This window comes from Emydura macquarii, unplaced genomic scaffold (genome assembly GCF_026122565.2).
Source record: "Emydura macquarii macquarii isolate MOO-44397 ecotype Brisbane River unplaced genomic scaffold, CSIRO-AGI_Emac_v2 contig_383, whole genome shotgun sequence".
Taxonomy (NCBI): domain Eukaryota; kingdom Metazoa; phylum Chordata; order Testudines; family Chelidae; genus Emydura; species Emydura macquarii.
In genome coordinates, this window is record NW_027130520.1 from 4,806,571 (window position 1) to 4,822,192 (window position 15,622).

Sequence of the window (15,622 nt, forward strand, 5' to 3'; positions counted from 1 at the left end):
CAATGCCATGATGACAATATTCCTGAAAGAGTTTCTCTGTCTACGTCTTCTTGTCTGAGAGCCAGTCCCCTTTTGGGAACTAAACACGGTTCTGGCAGCTCTGTACAGTCCTCCATTTGAGCCTCTAGCATCCTGTCCACTGCCCTTCTTGTGTTAGAAAACCACATTCCTGATAGTGATTACATCGCAAGGAGGATGGGTGAATTGCAGACTCTGATGGCAGGGCCTCCTTACACACAATTCTTCAAAACCAAGATAACTTTACAACCACACCCACAATTTTTGCCTAATGCGGTGTTTCATTTGAACCAGGAGTATATTTCCCTGTGTTTTTCCTAAGCCACATTCATCTTTGGAAGATCAGAGTCTACATACTTTGGATGTCAGGTGATGCTAGCTTTCTGTTTGGATAGGATTGAATCATTTCGTACTTTGCCTTGCCTGTTCTTGTCATATGCACACCACAAGAAGGGTCAAGCTGTCTCTTCAGAGACCATCTCTAGATGGATAACATCCCATATCCAGACTGCATATGAGTGCCGTGGGGACTGCTAGGCAAAATCTCCGACTCCGATGCACAGGGCATGCACACATGTAAGTGGAATACATATCTGTATCACATCTTGAAGAATCACAGTTACAGTAACCATTTTTTATGGAGAGGATAGTATGGTGAGATTGCCTACAATGGCAGGTGGTCCATCCATGACTGCTAGTAGCAAACATCTCCAGTGGCCGGAGATGGGACACTAGAGGAGGATGACTTACTACAGTGAATTCTTTCCCTGATGTCTGGTTGATGGGTCTTGCCCACATACTCAAGGTCTAATGATCACTATATTTGGGGAAAGAATTTTCTCCCAGGTCACATTAGTGCAAAAGGGTTTTTTTGCCTTTCTCTGCAGTGTGGGACATGGATCACTTGCTGGTTTGAACTAGAGTAAATGACAGATTTTCTGTAACTTGAAGTCTTTAAATCAAGATTTGAGGACTTCAGTAATTCAGCCAGAGGTTATGGGCCTATTACAGGAGAGGGTGGGTAAGGTCATTGGCTTTAGATGTGCAGAAGGCCAGACTAGATGATCATGGTGGTCCCATCTGGCTTTAAAGTCTTAGACTATGTACTGTAGCCTATGGAAAACACACTTACCACCTGGTGGGAGTTTTCCCTAATTTATATATAAAATAAAGTTGTGACTTGCTCTTAATACTGGATTACATTAATTGAGATTGTTTCTTTAGATTCAAACTAAAAATCTAAACATAGATGCTTTAGTGATTTATCCCCTTACAGACTATATTTGGAAATGAATTCACACATTTAAATTTTAAAACCAAACTGCAAAGACAGGAATTAACATTTTTTTTCTAAAGTCTTAATATATTTTATGTTCACAAACATTAACATTCTGAACATTGTATTGCATTAGTTATGTAGCCATTACTGAATTAAACTTAAAAACAGTAATGCTTTGTATTTTATTGAAAGTCTCAGATGGTGGAAAGGGGATTGATATTTCATAAGACTAATCAGAAATCCAACCAGTTCATTCCTAGTACTGTTTAGATTTGGATTTTTTATAATTTTCCTTTTGATCCTGACAAGAATTATACACCCAGTTTCATTGAGTAGCCCATTAGGTGAATGTATTTTTTTAAGTGATTCACCTGAGTACTGTGTGCACCACTTGTGTAACTCATTAAAGAACATTGTTTGCATCACTTCATCTAGCTAGAATTCAGACATGGTGTGGAATATGCTGGGTCACAGAGGAACTACAGGGTGAAATAGAATTCCATCATATATTGTTTACAACTGTTTCTAGATCATGTGCATTATAGACATCTGATTAAGCAATCTTCATTGTGAGAATAAATTGAAAAATTGTACCATTTCAAGCAGAAGGACATTTTGACGATTTACTGTTATATAGAAACTGTGCACTAGATGGCCCCATAGGAAAAAACTTTATTATTTGTTCAGTCCTAGGTTTTAGGTCCTCACTATGTCATTTTGAACTCTACTATAGCATGTAGGAATGTACAAATAAAATAAATCCTTAAATATTACAGTCTGTGGGGTTCTAGTGAAATCAGGTGCACTCATGGTGATGCTGGATTTAATGAACTTTCACTTTAAGATCTCAAGTGGAATATTTCTAGGATAAGAGTTTCCAGGCCTTTGTTTTTTGGGAGGGCTGGATATTTCTTCTTATTTGTTTCTTTTATGTATGTTATGCACACACCCTCATGCACCCCCTTTTTTGGGGGAGGGGGTCTTTCCATCTTTTTTCCTGCTTATCTTTCTACTAGTGGATCTTAAGTTCACTGAATCTCCCCCAAGGTCTTTTTTTTTTTAAACATCTGGAGTCTTTTCCTTTCTCTCATACTGGTAATTCCTGCCAGGATTTCATTTTGACACTTCCTCTTTTCTTTGATTTTCATTCTCTCTCTCTGATTTATGATTCCTCATTACTGGTGAGCCAGTGAGCAGAAAAGTAGTGTCCAAGTGCATCCTGTTCTGTATCTTATAATACTGTTATACAGTTGGTTTCACATTGTTACACAGTTGTTTTTCTTTAAGCCTATGATTTATGCTTCAGGACTTCACCCTCCCTGTAAAAATGTAGTTTAAACTTGATCAGTTAAAAGTGCTTGAAGCTCTGAGCCAAAGTTAGTCAAAAAAAAATAATACTGTCATTCTATGTCGTTCCAAGGAAAAATTTTTATTAGCTGTGGTTGGGATTTCCAGATCCTCAGTGCCACGACGGTGACTTAGTCATAAAGACTGTGTCAACACTGGATAATTAAATCAATGATATATATATACCAATTTTACGATATGTCCACACTAGTCAGGTTGACTAGGGCAGTTTTGTCTCATGTCCATCCTTATGCTGTTCTACTCCATTGCAGTTCCTTTGGGTAAATATCCCACAGTTTCTGGCTCAGCTCACTGAAGCAGTGGCTTGTGGGAAATTTTGAGACATTCCCATAATTTTCTGAGGAAACACCCCCAAAATCCTTGGGTTTCCATGCCAGTTCTTGGTAACTTTCTGAAAATGGAAGCCAAGATGAATGCCCAGGTCTTACTCCTTGTTTATCAAGAAACTTTTGACTGGAGGTGTGTAAAAAGCAATTGTGAGACAGCAAAGCATATTCCAGCAGTACCTGCAGAGAGTTAGAAATGGAGACCAGCAGTCTCTGCTACAATAATTATACACATCCCTCAGATGCCCCATTTCTGGAGTAGCCAGATGAGTGCAATACTTAAGATAAACTTCACCAGGTCACACATCTCTCTTGGATTTGGACCATGACCACAGACTAGGGGGACTAATGTAAGGGGACTGTTAGCCCCGTACTGAAACTTAGTGAGTCTTTTTAGTTGGCTGTCTCTCAGCACCAAAGGACAGGGGAAGGGTCGATGAGAAATCAGGACCCTGAGATGGACAGCCCCCAGGGCCAGTGTAGAGAGGCCAACGCTCCAGGTCAGCCTGATTGACAGAGTGGGCAGGCCAATGAGGGAGCCAGGAGGCCTGGGGAGGATCCCGTCCTCTGTGTGAGCTGGAGCTGCCTGCCTGGCAGTGATGGGGCAGAGCTAAGGACAAAGCAGCCAGCAGCTGGGAAGCCAGAGAAGACGCCCAGGCCAGGGAGCTGATCTGAGCAGACCCACAGCCACAATGAAGCAGAGGGGAGCAGAGGCTGGGGCAGGGATACGTTACCAGCCAAGAGGCCTTGCCCTAAGGACAACCAAATCTCTGCCCTAAGTGATGACAAAGTTGGGGGTCGAGCCCCCAGAGATCCTGGGCCCAGCCTTGTCAGCGTTGTCATAGAATCCTAGAATACTAGGGTTGGAAGGGACCAGAGGAGGTCATCTGGTCCAACCCGCTGCTCAAAGCAGGACTGACCTCAGCTAAATCATCCCAGCCAGGGCTTTGTCAAGCCACAGCTTAAAAACCTTTAAAGATGGAGATTCCATCACCTCCCTAGGTAACCCATTCCAGTGCTTCACCACCCTCCTAGTGAAAAACTTTTTCCTAATGTCCAACCTAGACCTCCCCCCACTGCAACTTGAGACCATTGCTCCTTCTTCTGTCAGCTACTACCATTGAGAACAGCCTAGCTCCATCCTCCCTGGAACCCCCTTTCAGGTAGTTAAAGGCCGCTATCAAATCCCCCCTCACTCTTCTCTTTTGCAGACTAAACAAGCCCAGTTCCCTCAGCCTCTCCTCATAAGTCCTGTGCTCCAGCCCCCTAATCATTTTTGTTGCCCTCCGCTGGACTCTCTCCAACTTGTCCACATCCTTTTTGTAGTGGGGGGCCCAAAACTGGACACAATACTCCAAATGTGGCCTCACCAATGCCGAATAGAAGGGAATAATCACTTCCCTCGATCTGCTGGCAATGCTCCTACTAATGCAGCAATGCCCCAACTAATACGAGGACCCTCTCACACAGGAGAGTAGAAGCCGAGTCCTTGCGGTCAGGCAGGTCCCTGGATAAAGGGAGTGGGGCAAGGACTCAAATCCTTTCACTAACCAATTCCACAGGAGTAGTATATGAGCCAGGAAAGTTCCCCACAATAGCGGGACCATTCTCCCACTTACACTAAGTTGTTTGCTATTTTGGACACAACGTAGTGGCTACAGAACTTCAAAATAGCAGACTTTTTTGTACCTCTGGTGAGCAAGCCCTACCATTGCAACACTAGCCAATGAGAGCACAAGCACTACTCACCATGGAAGAGAAGGGTGGTGACTACCGTGTGGAAGCTGGTGACCCTGCATAGTTATTGGTCAGTTGTGTTCTGGTGTGAGGGTGGGAAGTCCATAGCAGGTGCGATGGTGATGGTTTGAATAGCAATATAGTTTGTGTGGCAGTGGCATGGGCCACCTTGTTTCAGTGTGTCAGACATCATTTGAAACAAGTCTTGGAGAACATTTTATAGGACTATGTACTACTTGACAATGATGCAAGCCTTAGTAGGTTATGGCAGACATGTACCTAGGGTGCCCAGGCAACATGCATATGTTGGTCATTACTTACTCTCATGACTTTCTTTTACTTGCTGATTGGAGCCTTTTCCATACTAGCCACAAACATAAACCAAATATAATTTTCTTACCCAAACCTAAGCTAACTTTAGTTAACTATCCCTAATGTATGATACCAGAATTTTCATCCAGTGGCGTCAACCTGGAAAAACAATTGCAGCAAAATCTGATTCCTTGACACGTACCAGTGATGAGGTCAATAAGAAAATGTTAAGAGGGGAGTAAACTACCAAATGAGAGGGGGTGCTTTGAAATGTGAAATGCTAAAGTTTCAAAAACTGCTTTTATTTTAAGTAGCATTCAAACAATGGCCATCTATTCCATTTTATTTTTTTGGTTAGAAATCCAATCTGTGCTGAAGCCTCTGACTCCCACCCTCAGGGTACTGTTATTATCGATTAACAATATAATCAAAATACAACTTGCAGCTTACCCCCACCAGTAAGACTTGGCCCCAGCAACATTCCACCTGCATAAGCATTCACGTCATCAAGCCCCGTCCTCCTAAAAAGCCCAAGTAAACATGTCTCACAGGGCGCCTTGAGTCTCAGCAACCTCAGGGAGAATGCTTGTAAATTGAGGCTGTTTCAGCCTCAGTACTTCTGCTAATCCAAAATAGATGGCTCCTAAACCATTTAGGCTTTATAGACCAAAACCGACACTTAGATGCCACCTGGGAACCAATAGGCAGCCAATACATATCCTAGCACACTGATTTCAATTGCTCACAATAAGATGGAATTTTTTAATAATTGGGTTGCTGTGGTCTACACTCGATCTAATTTCTGGGCTGCCTTAGGGGTGGTGCCAGGTAGAACATGCTGCATTGGTAATTAGGAGCTGGCAAAGGTATGGATCACAGTGGTATACGTACACTTGGTCCCTACCCCAAGGAGGTTACAGTTAATCTTTTTGTTCTGTGTTTGTATGGTGCCTACACAATGGGATCCTGGTTCATGAGTAGGGCTCCTAAATGTGACAATAATAATAATAATAATAGCAACATCTGCATCAGCTACAATCTCTTAGTCAAACCAAGAATGGGGGGAAAGGCCCTTCCTAGGCACTGCTGGCAATGATAATTTATGAGCAACTAGAGATCGTAGAATCATAGAATCATAGAGCTGGAAGGGACCTCAGGAGGTCATCTATTCCAACCCCCTGCTCAAAGCAGGACTAACCTCAGCTAAATCATCCCAGCGAGGGTTTTGTCAAGCCGCAGCTTAAAAACCTCTAAAGATGGAGATTCCACCACCTCCCTAGGTAACCCATTCCAGTGCTTCACCACCCTCCTAGTGAAAAACGGTCTCGTAATATCCAACCTAGACCTCCCCCACTAAAACTTGAGATCATTGCTCCTTGTTCTGTCATCTACTACCATTGAGAACAGCCTAGCTCCATCCTCCCTGGAACCCCCTTTCAGGTAGTTAAAGGCTGCTATCAAATCCCCCCTCATTCTTCTCTTCTGTAGACTGAACAAGCCTAGTTCCTTCAGCCTCTCCTCATAAGTCTTGTGCTCCAGCCCCCTAATCATTTTTGTTGCCCTCCACTGGACTCTTTCTAACTTCTCCACATCCTTGTTGTAGTGGGGGGCCCAAAACTGGACACAATACTCCAAATGTGGCCTCACCAGTGCTGAATAGAGGGGAATGATCACTTCCCGTGATCTGCTGGCAATGCTCCTACTAATGCAGCCCAATATGCAATTAGCCTTCTTGGCAACCAGGGCACACTGCTGACTCATATCCAGCTTCTTATCCACTGTTACCCCCAAGTCCTTTTCTGCAGAACTGCTGCCTAGCTCGTCGATCCCCAGTCTGTATCTGTGCATGGGATTCTTCCGTCCTTGGTGCAGGACTCTGCACTTCTCCTTGTTGAACCTCATTAGATTTCTTTTGGCCCAATCCTCCAGTTTGTTTAGGTCCTTCTGTATCCTATCCCTATCTTCCAGGGTATCTACCACTCCCTCCAGCTTAGTGTCATCTGCAAACTTGCTGAGGGTGCAATCTACCCCATCCTCCAGATCATTGATGAAGATGTTGAACAAAACTGGCCCCAGGACCAACCCCTGGGGCACTCTGCTTGTGATCGGCTGCCAGCTAGACATGGAGCCATTGATCACTACTCGTTGAGCCCTATGCTCTAGCCAGTTCTCTATCCATTTTATAATCCATTCATCCAACCCATACTTCCTTAACTTGCTGATAAGAATACTGTGAGAGACCATATCAAAAGCTTTGCTAAAGTCAAGGTGTATCATGCAACACCTTCTGTTTGTTCACGCAACACCTTCTGTGGGAGACCGTATCAAAAGCTTTGCTAAAGTCAAGGTATATCACGCAACACCTTTTGTTTGTTCACTGTGGTAACAAATGGCGAGCAGGCACTCTTGGTAAATGGAGCAGAGATTACCCTGGCCATACTTTATAGTTGCTTCCTCAAGCCACAAAGCTTATCTCAGTCTTATTTTAGTTGAGCTAGTTCTCATCCATGTGTCAGTCTCAGCCAAACATTAGGTCAGTTGTTCAACAGCACTGGATGGTGAGACAGAGAGATCATAGAGAGCTGAGTCATCTGTATACTGAAAGCAACATAGGCCATAACTTCTTATTTACCCCCTACAGGGCCTAATATACATGTTTTTACTATTCAGGGGTAAGGATTGATCAGTGTTCTTAAACTGGGAAAATTTCTCCCTAAAGTGTGATTTTTATTAAGTTAATATGGTGATTTTAAAAGGCTCAGTTGGAAGTGCTTTGGGTACAGTGCCCTAGGGATTAACGTGTTAAACAAATATATATTTTCCAGTAATTCATTTTGTTAGAAAAATCAGTTGCATCCAGATTTTCTGAATATTTTTACAATGCAATAATTCTTGTAAATTAGTTGGCAAATATATCAAGGATCTTCAAATCTTTCCAAAGGAGAGCAGATGAAAATAGGCATTAGTACAGCAAGGAAAAGTCCAGAAAAGGCTTCAAAAGAAAGAGAGAAAGAATCAGCAATCAGTTCTTTCTTCACAGTCTACTTTTAGTCTTTAGGAAGCATATTAGTCAAACAGCCTCCAAAACTGTGACTCTCAACCTGTAGATTGTGGCAACCCACAAAAGAGTCACCAGCAGCTGTCTTTGAACATAAGGGATTTACAGAGATTTTGTCTCTAGCCTGTATCTGAAGCAGATGTGCTAAATAACCTGCCACAGCTTTGGTGAACCTTAGATGACAGGAGCAAATACAATAAACTTTTGCATAGATTTGCGCTGCACCCATTCTGGGGCAAGGTGGAAGCAGCATCTCCTTTACAGTGCTGAGTACCCATCCCAAAGAATACTGTGGTGCAGATGAGGCAGTTTTGAGTTGCTGGATGTTGTGGGAGGAAGGCATAGTATGAGAAAAGGCTCAGAAATCCTGACCTGGTTTTGTTTTTAAATTACTGCAGCAGAAATTGGTTAGGTTAGTAAATATGTGGTACCTAGCCTTGCTTTGGTCCCATTTGATTTGCACAGTAAGACTGAAAGCATTGAGGAAGTCATAAGTCCCAGCCTTGGGCCTGATCCTCACTTCTCACAGAATCAAACGCTTTCCAATAGATGTCAGTTTACTGTAAAACTGGAACTAACTATCACTGAAAGGTATCAATATTTAGATGGTTGCATCTTGGCACCACAAGCAATGCACATGCTCAAAGGGACATGACTTCCTAGTGCGTGAACGGTTAAATCATCCTCTTCTGTGGTAGGGAGAATATGAAAATAATTTGCTTTATTTATAACTACACATGAGGGTTCAGAAAGACTTGCCAGTAGATTTACATTTTAAATCTCCAAAGGCCAGTAATGTTTTTAATGTAGTTTGGTAAAACGCTGTAGTTTGAAAACTGTTTTATTTAGAAGGGGAATTTTAATAGTATGCCATATTTTATCTTGTAAAAATGCCTCAGGTCAGTTCCTTTTTATGCAGCATCACAGCCCGAGGATGCATTGTTGCAATAACATTGCAGATGCAGTACACAGTAAAATAGATCACCTCAGAGATGTGGCCATTACTCAAAGGAGCCTGGAAATGCTGAGCTACATTATAGATTATAAAAATATTAAAATACGTGTTTACCCCAGATGTCAGTTGTACCACATGACTCCAAAAGAAGGCATTTGAAAACACATACTCTCTCACCCTCTTTCTCTCTCTCTCCTGAGGTAGACAGATGCAGCTACTATTGTTTTCTCATCAGGCTAAGATGGGTCCTATTCCTCTTCCAGTGTTAATGAGTAGAAATTGCAGTATGCACATGATATTAGGACCACTGCCTGCAATTCTTTCAATCAGACCTTGCACTAGGCGACATGTACTCTCCAAGGACTTGTAGGGGACCTTCAAGATCTGTAACCCATCGGAACACTAGCGACAGGCCCTTCAGACTATTCTTTGGATCTTTCTTTCAGACTATTCTTTGGATCTTTCTTTCAGACTATTCTTTGGATTTGCAGTAATCTGATGGGGCTAAATTGGGGGCAGCGATCAATTTGTTTTGTGTTTTGATTTTCCTAGTTTAGTCCCTTTTGTGAGGTTAAGGGCCTTTATACCTTTAAAATGGTAACGTCTCTGGACCTGGGACTATCCCGTACCATGCCAAGCACATGGTCAGGGTTTAAAAATAAATATAATAACGTGAAGTTTCCATTGAAATAGCTGTAATAAAATATGTACTAGGCATGATTAGGTCTCTTAACTTTTTGACCTATCTTGCTGTTTCTGGCTTTGTTTTGAAACAGTTCACTTTCTCAAAACATGCATGCGGCTCACTCCATTACTAGAAAATGGTAATTAAAATACTGAAGGCTCCACTCACCCTGGCTTAACATGGTTCTGATGAAATGTTTCCTCTGAATGCTTTGATGGCTTCTCTGTTATTTGTGTGTGCTCAGTGCCCTTGCTATCTTTAGTTCTGTGGGGAGGAGTATCATTAAAAAGTAATCACAAGACACAGAAAAAGATAAAGGGAAGGCCTGTGATATGTTTTTTTTAACTGCAGTTTTGTTCATTCCCATTATGTCTGGGTCTTCTAGATCATTTTGCTAATACTAAATCTTGACTTTAATTTTGCAATTATTTCTCAAATGTGCTTATTAGTGGTTTTGATTTTACCTGTGTTTGCCATGATTGACACAGAAGTGAGAGACCAGGAATACTGTCCCACAGTACAATGAGGAACTCCACTTACATGGCTAAATAACTACCAAAAATATGCATGAAATTAGATTTTAACTCAATTTTCTCCAAACGTTTTCTACAAAACAAGAGTCCACGTTGATATTTTTCTGTTAGATTCAATCCAGAGACTGCAAAAACATCAGGCTAAGCCATAGTTCTTCGTACAGCTGGCCAGCTTTCATCTTTGCTTTCAAAGGAGAGGGAAGAATATATCAAAGACTCACTTGGTAAAGCATACTTTTCCGTACAGAACATAGCACGATCTTGTCAACTAGTTGTTAGGGAGTATGTGGAAAGAAGAAAAGAAACTCCCTCTATGTCAAGGATCATTTGACCTATCTCTGATAGGAAATGCTTCTAAACTAGTAAATGAATGTAAAATTAATGTTCATACTTTCAGAAATATAAACTAGCTTACAAGGATATAGAATGAGATAAAAACATACAACCTGATCTTTCTCAGCATTCCCAGTCTCTGAAAAGTTGAGACCAGTGAAAGTTTAAAAAAACAAACAAACCCAAAATATAACCTTGTTTGATTGAGGCCTCAACCAGTTTTGTCTACTGGACTTAAACTCTACTTCTAAAGAAATGTGAGCAAATTACAAGTTGTCCAGCACTGTTTCCCATCTCCCTTCTGCTCAAAAATGGAATCGCTTTGTATCCCAAAACACAGAACCAAAAATTATTCAGGGTTTCTCCCTTGCGTTTTGATTGGGAGTATCAAAAGATATTTTCTCAGGATGTGTTCTGACACTGGCAGATATTTCAAATCTTCATGTCATTATTCATTTTTACCACTATTCATTTCTTTGATTCTTAGGACCTCATCATTATTGTAAATACAATTTTCTTCATGAACAGAATATTTGGTAAAAAAGATAGACATAGGCACTTTATTATCCCTTCTAGGCATCTGGCAAACATTTTCTTCAAATCTCAAGCAAAAACATCTCATAGAAAACTCAGTAGGATTACAGTTCCCTAATAAATTAAAAATGCTTCCTATTTGCATAAAGCGTCCCATTATAATTAAATCTAACTCAATACTACTTTCAAAGCAAGAATACCCTATAGTATCCCTGACTTTACAGGGTGCTTGTTCCTTCAAAATCCAATGCACTGGGCACATGCACACATTCTAAACCGATTACTCTCCTCTAAAAAATAAAAACCTCAATCTCTGTTTTTTGGCAATTCAAATCAAACCTAATGCTGAAAGAAGAAAAATACTGACTGGCAGAGGTCGGAATAGGAACCAGCAATAATTAGGAGCCAGCTCACACAGCTGAAGAACTCACATGGATCTATGCATGATCCAAGAAAACTGGACCAAAACTCACGCTATAAAATCATCAAGCCTCTTAGGCTTTTCACATTTAATCAAGTGATAGTCAGTGCAAATAAAATCGGGAAACCCAACTGCAACAGTACATATAAGCAATGTCTCTTCGTCAAGGAAGTAAAGAAATATACTCAGCTTGAATAATGAGAATTTATGACTCCCCAACAAGGAGCAATGATTATTTTGTTCCCTACCAAATGACAATTTTTAAGATCATAAAATTGGACTGAACTGGAGCAGCAAAGAGATTCTACAATATCTAGTTCTTCCTGGCTGTATCTTACAGGGCAGAATAAGTGGTTGCCTAGGGTAGCAAAATATTAGCAATAACATATATTTATTACGACTGTTCATTATGAGAGTGACTCTTAGCTGGGAGGTGTGTTCATGTGTTAGTTTGCTTAGTATAGCAGAAACCCTAGAGCTGAGTCAGTCTTGAATGCTTCACTTCTAGCCAACTTTCCAGCAACCACAAACCAATAGGACTCCTAGGGTTAAGATTTCTACCTCTTTGCCAATTGGTAAGGTCATGCTCTATTATCCTGCTAATGCAATTTACTTTTCTTGGTTTTTCTCATGACCTTTTCCCCTGTATTTGCCACATCATTTTTCTCTCTTTCCTATGTCATCAGGTCTTTTATACATTTCTTATATTGTTCACTTTGGTTATGTATTTTTGATGTATATGCCCATGCTAGTAATCTTGCCAGGACTGCTTTTTTCCTGAGTAACAGAATCCAAGTTTTAGTTGCTGATCCTGCAAATAATTATGCAGATGCATAACTTTATGCATGTATAGAGTTACTCACGTGTAAGTCTCTGCAGGGTTCAAATACTTGTTTTGTATTCCATGGAAAAATCCTACAGATCCTAATAGACTGTTAAGCTTTTACCAGTAAACAATCAAGTCAGCAAATGTCAAAATTTCAGCTTGTGTTTACCTGGCTGATGCCCCCTCTATTAGATGTTCACATCCCATTTCTCAAATCAGAAGGTATTGTATCAAACATTTTTCCCCCCAACAGGCTGAGATCCTTGTGTAACATCCAGTATTTTTTCTTATATACTTACACTATGACAATTATCATTGTCGTAATTAGACATTTATACAGATAATGAGAACATCCAGTTACATTAGATAACATTTAACATGTAGAAGGGTTCAGATGCTTCCACTTATTAAAATACACAGGGTTGTTTTTCAGTTTTACTCACCTGATGATGTCTTTTTAACCTGTATAGACTGTAAAATCTCTGGAATCAGGATAGATATTATGTATGTGTAAAGTGCTTAGCCCTGATCAGAGCCATTAGGTCCTATGGTAATAATAAACTCTCAGATTTTTAGTGCATAAATCAACTTTTAACTAGTGGGGGCTAGAAAGAATCTCCCTGAAGATTCCACCGTTGCCAGCTACAGCGTTTCTTACACTTTCCTCTGGAGTGTCTGGTTCTAGCCAGAGTCAGAGACAGGCTAATGGTCTGGCTAGATCACTAATCTTATCTCATATGACAGTTCCTATATTGATTCAATATCGCTTTATTGACTCACCAACAAGTCCTGAGTGGTCATAAGTCCCTGCAACTCCCACTGATGGATTTGGAAGTTTTGGTGGGTTTATTTGGGCAAGGTCTCTTCTTTTTAAGGAATGTGTTAGAATGTTTCCCCCATACCCAGGTACTAGGTGTCTAGCAGGATATTATTATGAATAATATGTATTATTTGTGTAATGTTGGTACCTACTGGGCCCAGCCAAGATCAGGACCCCATTGTGCTTGGCACTGTACTGATACGTGGTAAGAGTCAGTCTCTGCCCTGAGGACATTATTCTTTTGTGTGCATACTTCTGAAGAGTATTTATTGTCAGTATTCATAGTGTATCTTGCTCTCCTTTTCTCAGAGAAATACACATCCAGAGTTTGTATTTGGTATGATTTCTTGGTTGACTATATTGCTCATATAGAATTCGAACTAGTTTGCATTTTCCATGTGAGTCGAATCCACTATGCCTGAAGCTAACCTAAGCTCCAGCAGAGCTACACTGCTACAGAGCATAGCTGTAGATGAACTTACTCTGTGGGCAGCAGTTTATCTGAGCGCTTCAGTCATGTCAGCTCTACAGAATTGATGCCAAACGCCACGGGCGCAGAGCTGTAGAAGAGCACACTCCTGCACAGCTAAGAAATTTTCAGGCACTTACCCCTGCTATGGGATATAACCCTTTCTCCATATCTTTGTTTCCTATGGTTGGTTTGCAGCCATTCTGGAGCCTGTGCGACTCAGTGCACAACTAAATTGGTTACACATGCAGTCACCAGGTGCACACTTAATAAGCTTAGTAAAACAATAACATTCTACTGCACATGCTCATTAGTTGATTTCCAAATGCCCATAACTCTGTCAAATCTCAAAATTTTTCCTCCAGGACAAGGCCCCACTGTTATTCAGGGAGGGCTATTTCAATGTCAAATGGCAATGTCCAAATCTCTGCCATTTAAGCTGAAGAGTTGTTTGGGGTTGGGTAGGGGAATTGCAAAGGTATTTTTTTAATGGGGAAAGTATTTTTTTTCACTCTCCTCTCACTCAATAATGGCTGAATTTCTGTTGCTCAAGCTTTCCAAGAAAACAAAAAACACATAGCTTTAAGCAGCTTCCAGGCCTGGAAAATCTGAGCTTAAAAGGTGACAGTTTCATAAAGTTATGAGTGAATGAAAATGCGGTTATAATGGAAACCCCTTTCCAACCTTAAGTTATGGACCCATTATAGCTTTACATACAAACCATTTCCCAAGTAAACAATAGTTAAAAGGTTAAATTAAAAAACAGCTGCAGGGAGAAATTGTTATGTATAATCTAGGAAGAAAAGATGTATCTTCAGATGAAATTTGAACTGAGAGTAGTGAAGCAGAGCAATACAGAAAGTCTAGTTTAGTTAAGGAGTTGCAAAGCAGAAGGTTACTGCAACATGAGAAAAAAGACTATATGGTGGTGCAGAGTGGAGATGCTAGATGAGTTAGCGAGTGGGGGAGACAAGTTCTGTGAGACAGGCACGCTGCTAACACAGGGGAGGGAGGAGAGTTTAAAACTGAATACTGTAATGCACAGAGAATAGAGATTTGGGTGTGGATGAGAATTTCAGCAGAGGTGGAATGGAGACAGCAGCATACCCAATGGTGCACAATGTGCTGATTGGCAGATATGGAAGAAGCAAAGTTCAGACCTGAAGACAACAACAGTGGAGTTAATGGAAAGCCTGAGCTGAGGAGGGAGTGCAAGGCAATTGAGCTGTGTTTGAGGATTCACCTTCTGGGCAGAGGAACACTTCTGCCTTAATGACATTTAGCTGGAGGAAGATGAGATGAAGCCATACATTTACTCAAGACAAACAGAAGGTGGGCAGGGAGCAGCCATTACTTTCAGAATGCTGAAAACTCCCAGTTCCCACTGACGTCAACAGGGGAGGGTGGCCAGCCAGCACCTCAAAATCAGACTTGAAAGATCTGTAGTTCTATCACGTTGTGCAGGCTTCCAAAGCCAGTGGCAATAAAATCTTGAGAGGTTCCCCTGACACACTTGTAGGCTCTGTTTATGCCATGCTGTTCAGTGTTTAATCTCCTTGTGGAGTGTTTTCCCCTTTGAAGTACATGGTTACTACTGAAGCCATGTCATTGGGAGCAGTGGAGCACAGAGACATCTAGCAGCATAGTATAAACCATGGAATGGTTTGACATTTGTACCATGGGGTGTGAAACACAGGTGTTAGTAATTGTCATGCCTGATCATATATGTATGTGCTCACACAGTTCCCTATAGCAAAATGCTCAGTAATAAAGTGCTTTTTTGTTCTCTGTGGCAAATTATACTTAATACTTTTGTAAGTGATGGTCTGGGGAGAGGGGGGGGGGACGACCCTTGCAACTGTAGGGAGGATGTAGTTATGACAATATAGCAGAGATGTTGCTCTTGTCTCTGTTTTTCAGAATAATACTTTTGAAGACAAGTCATCTT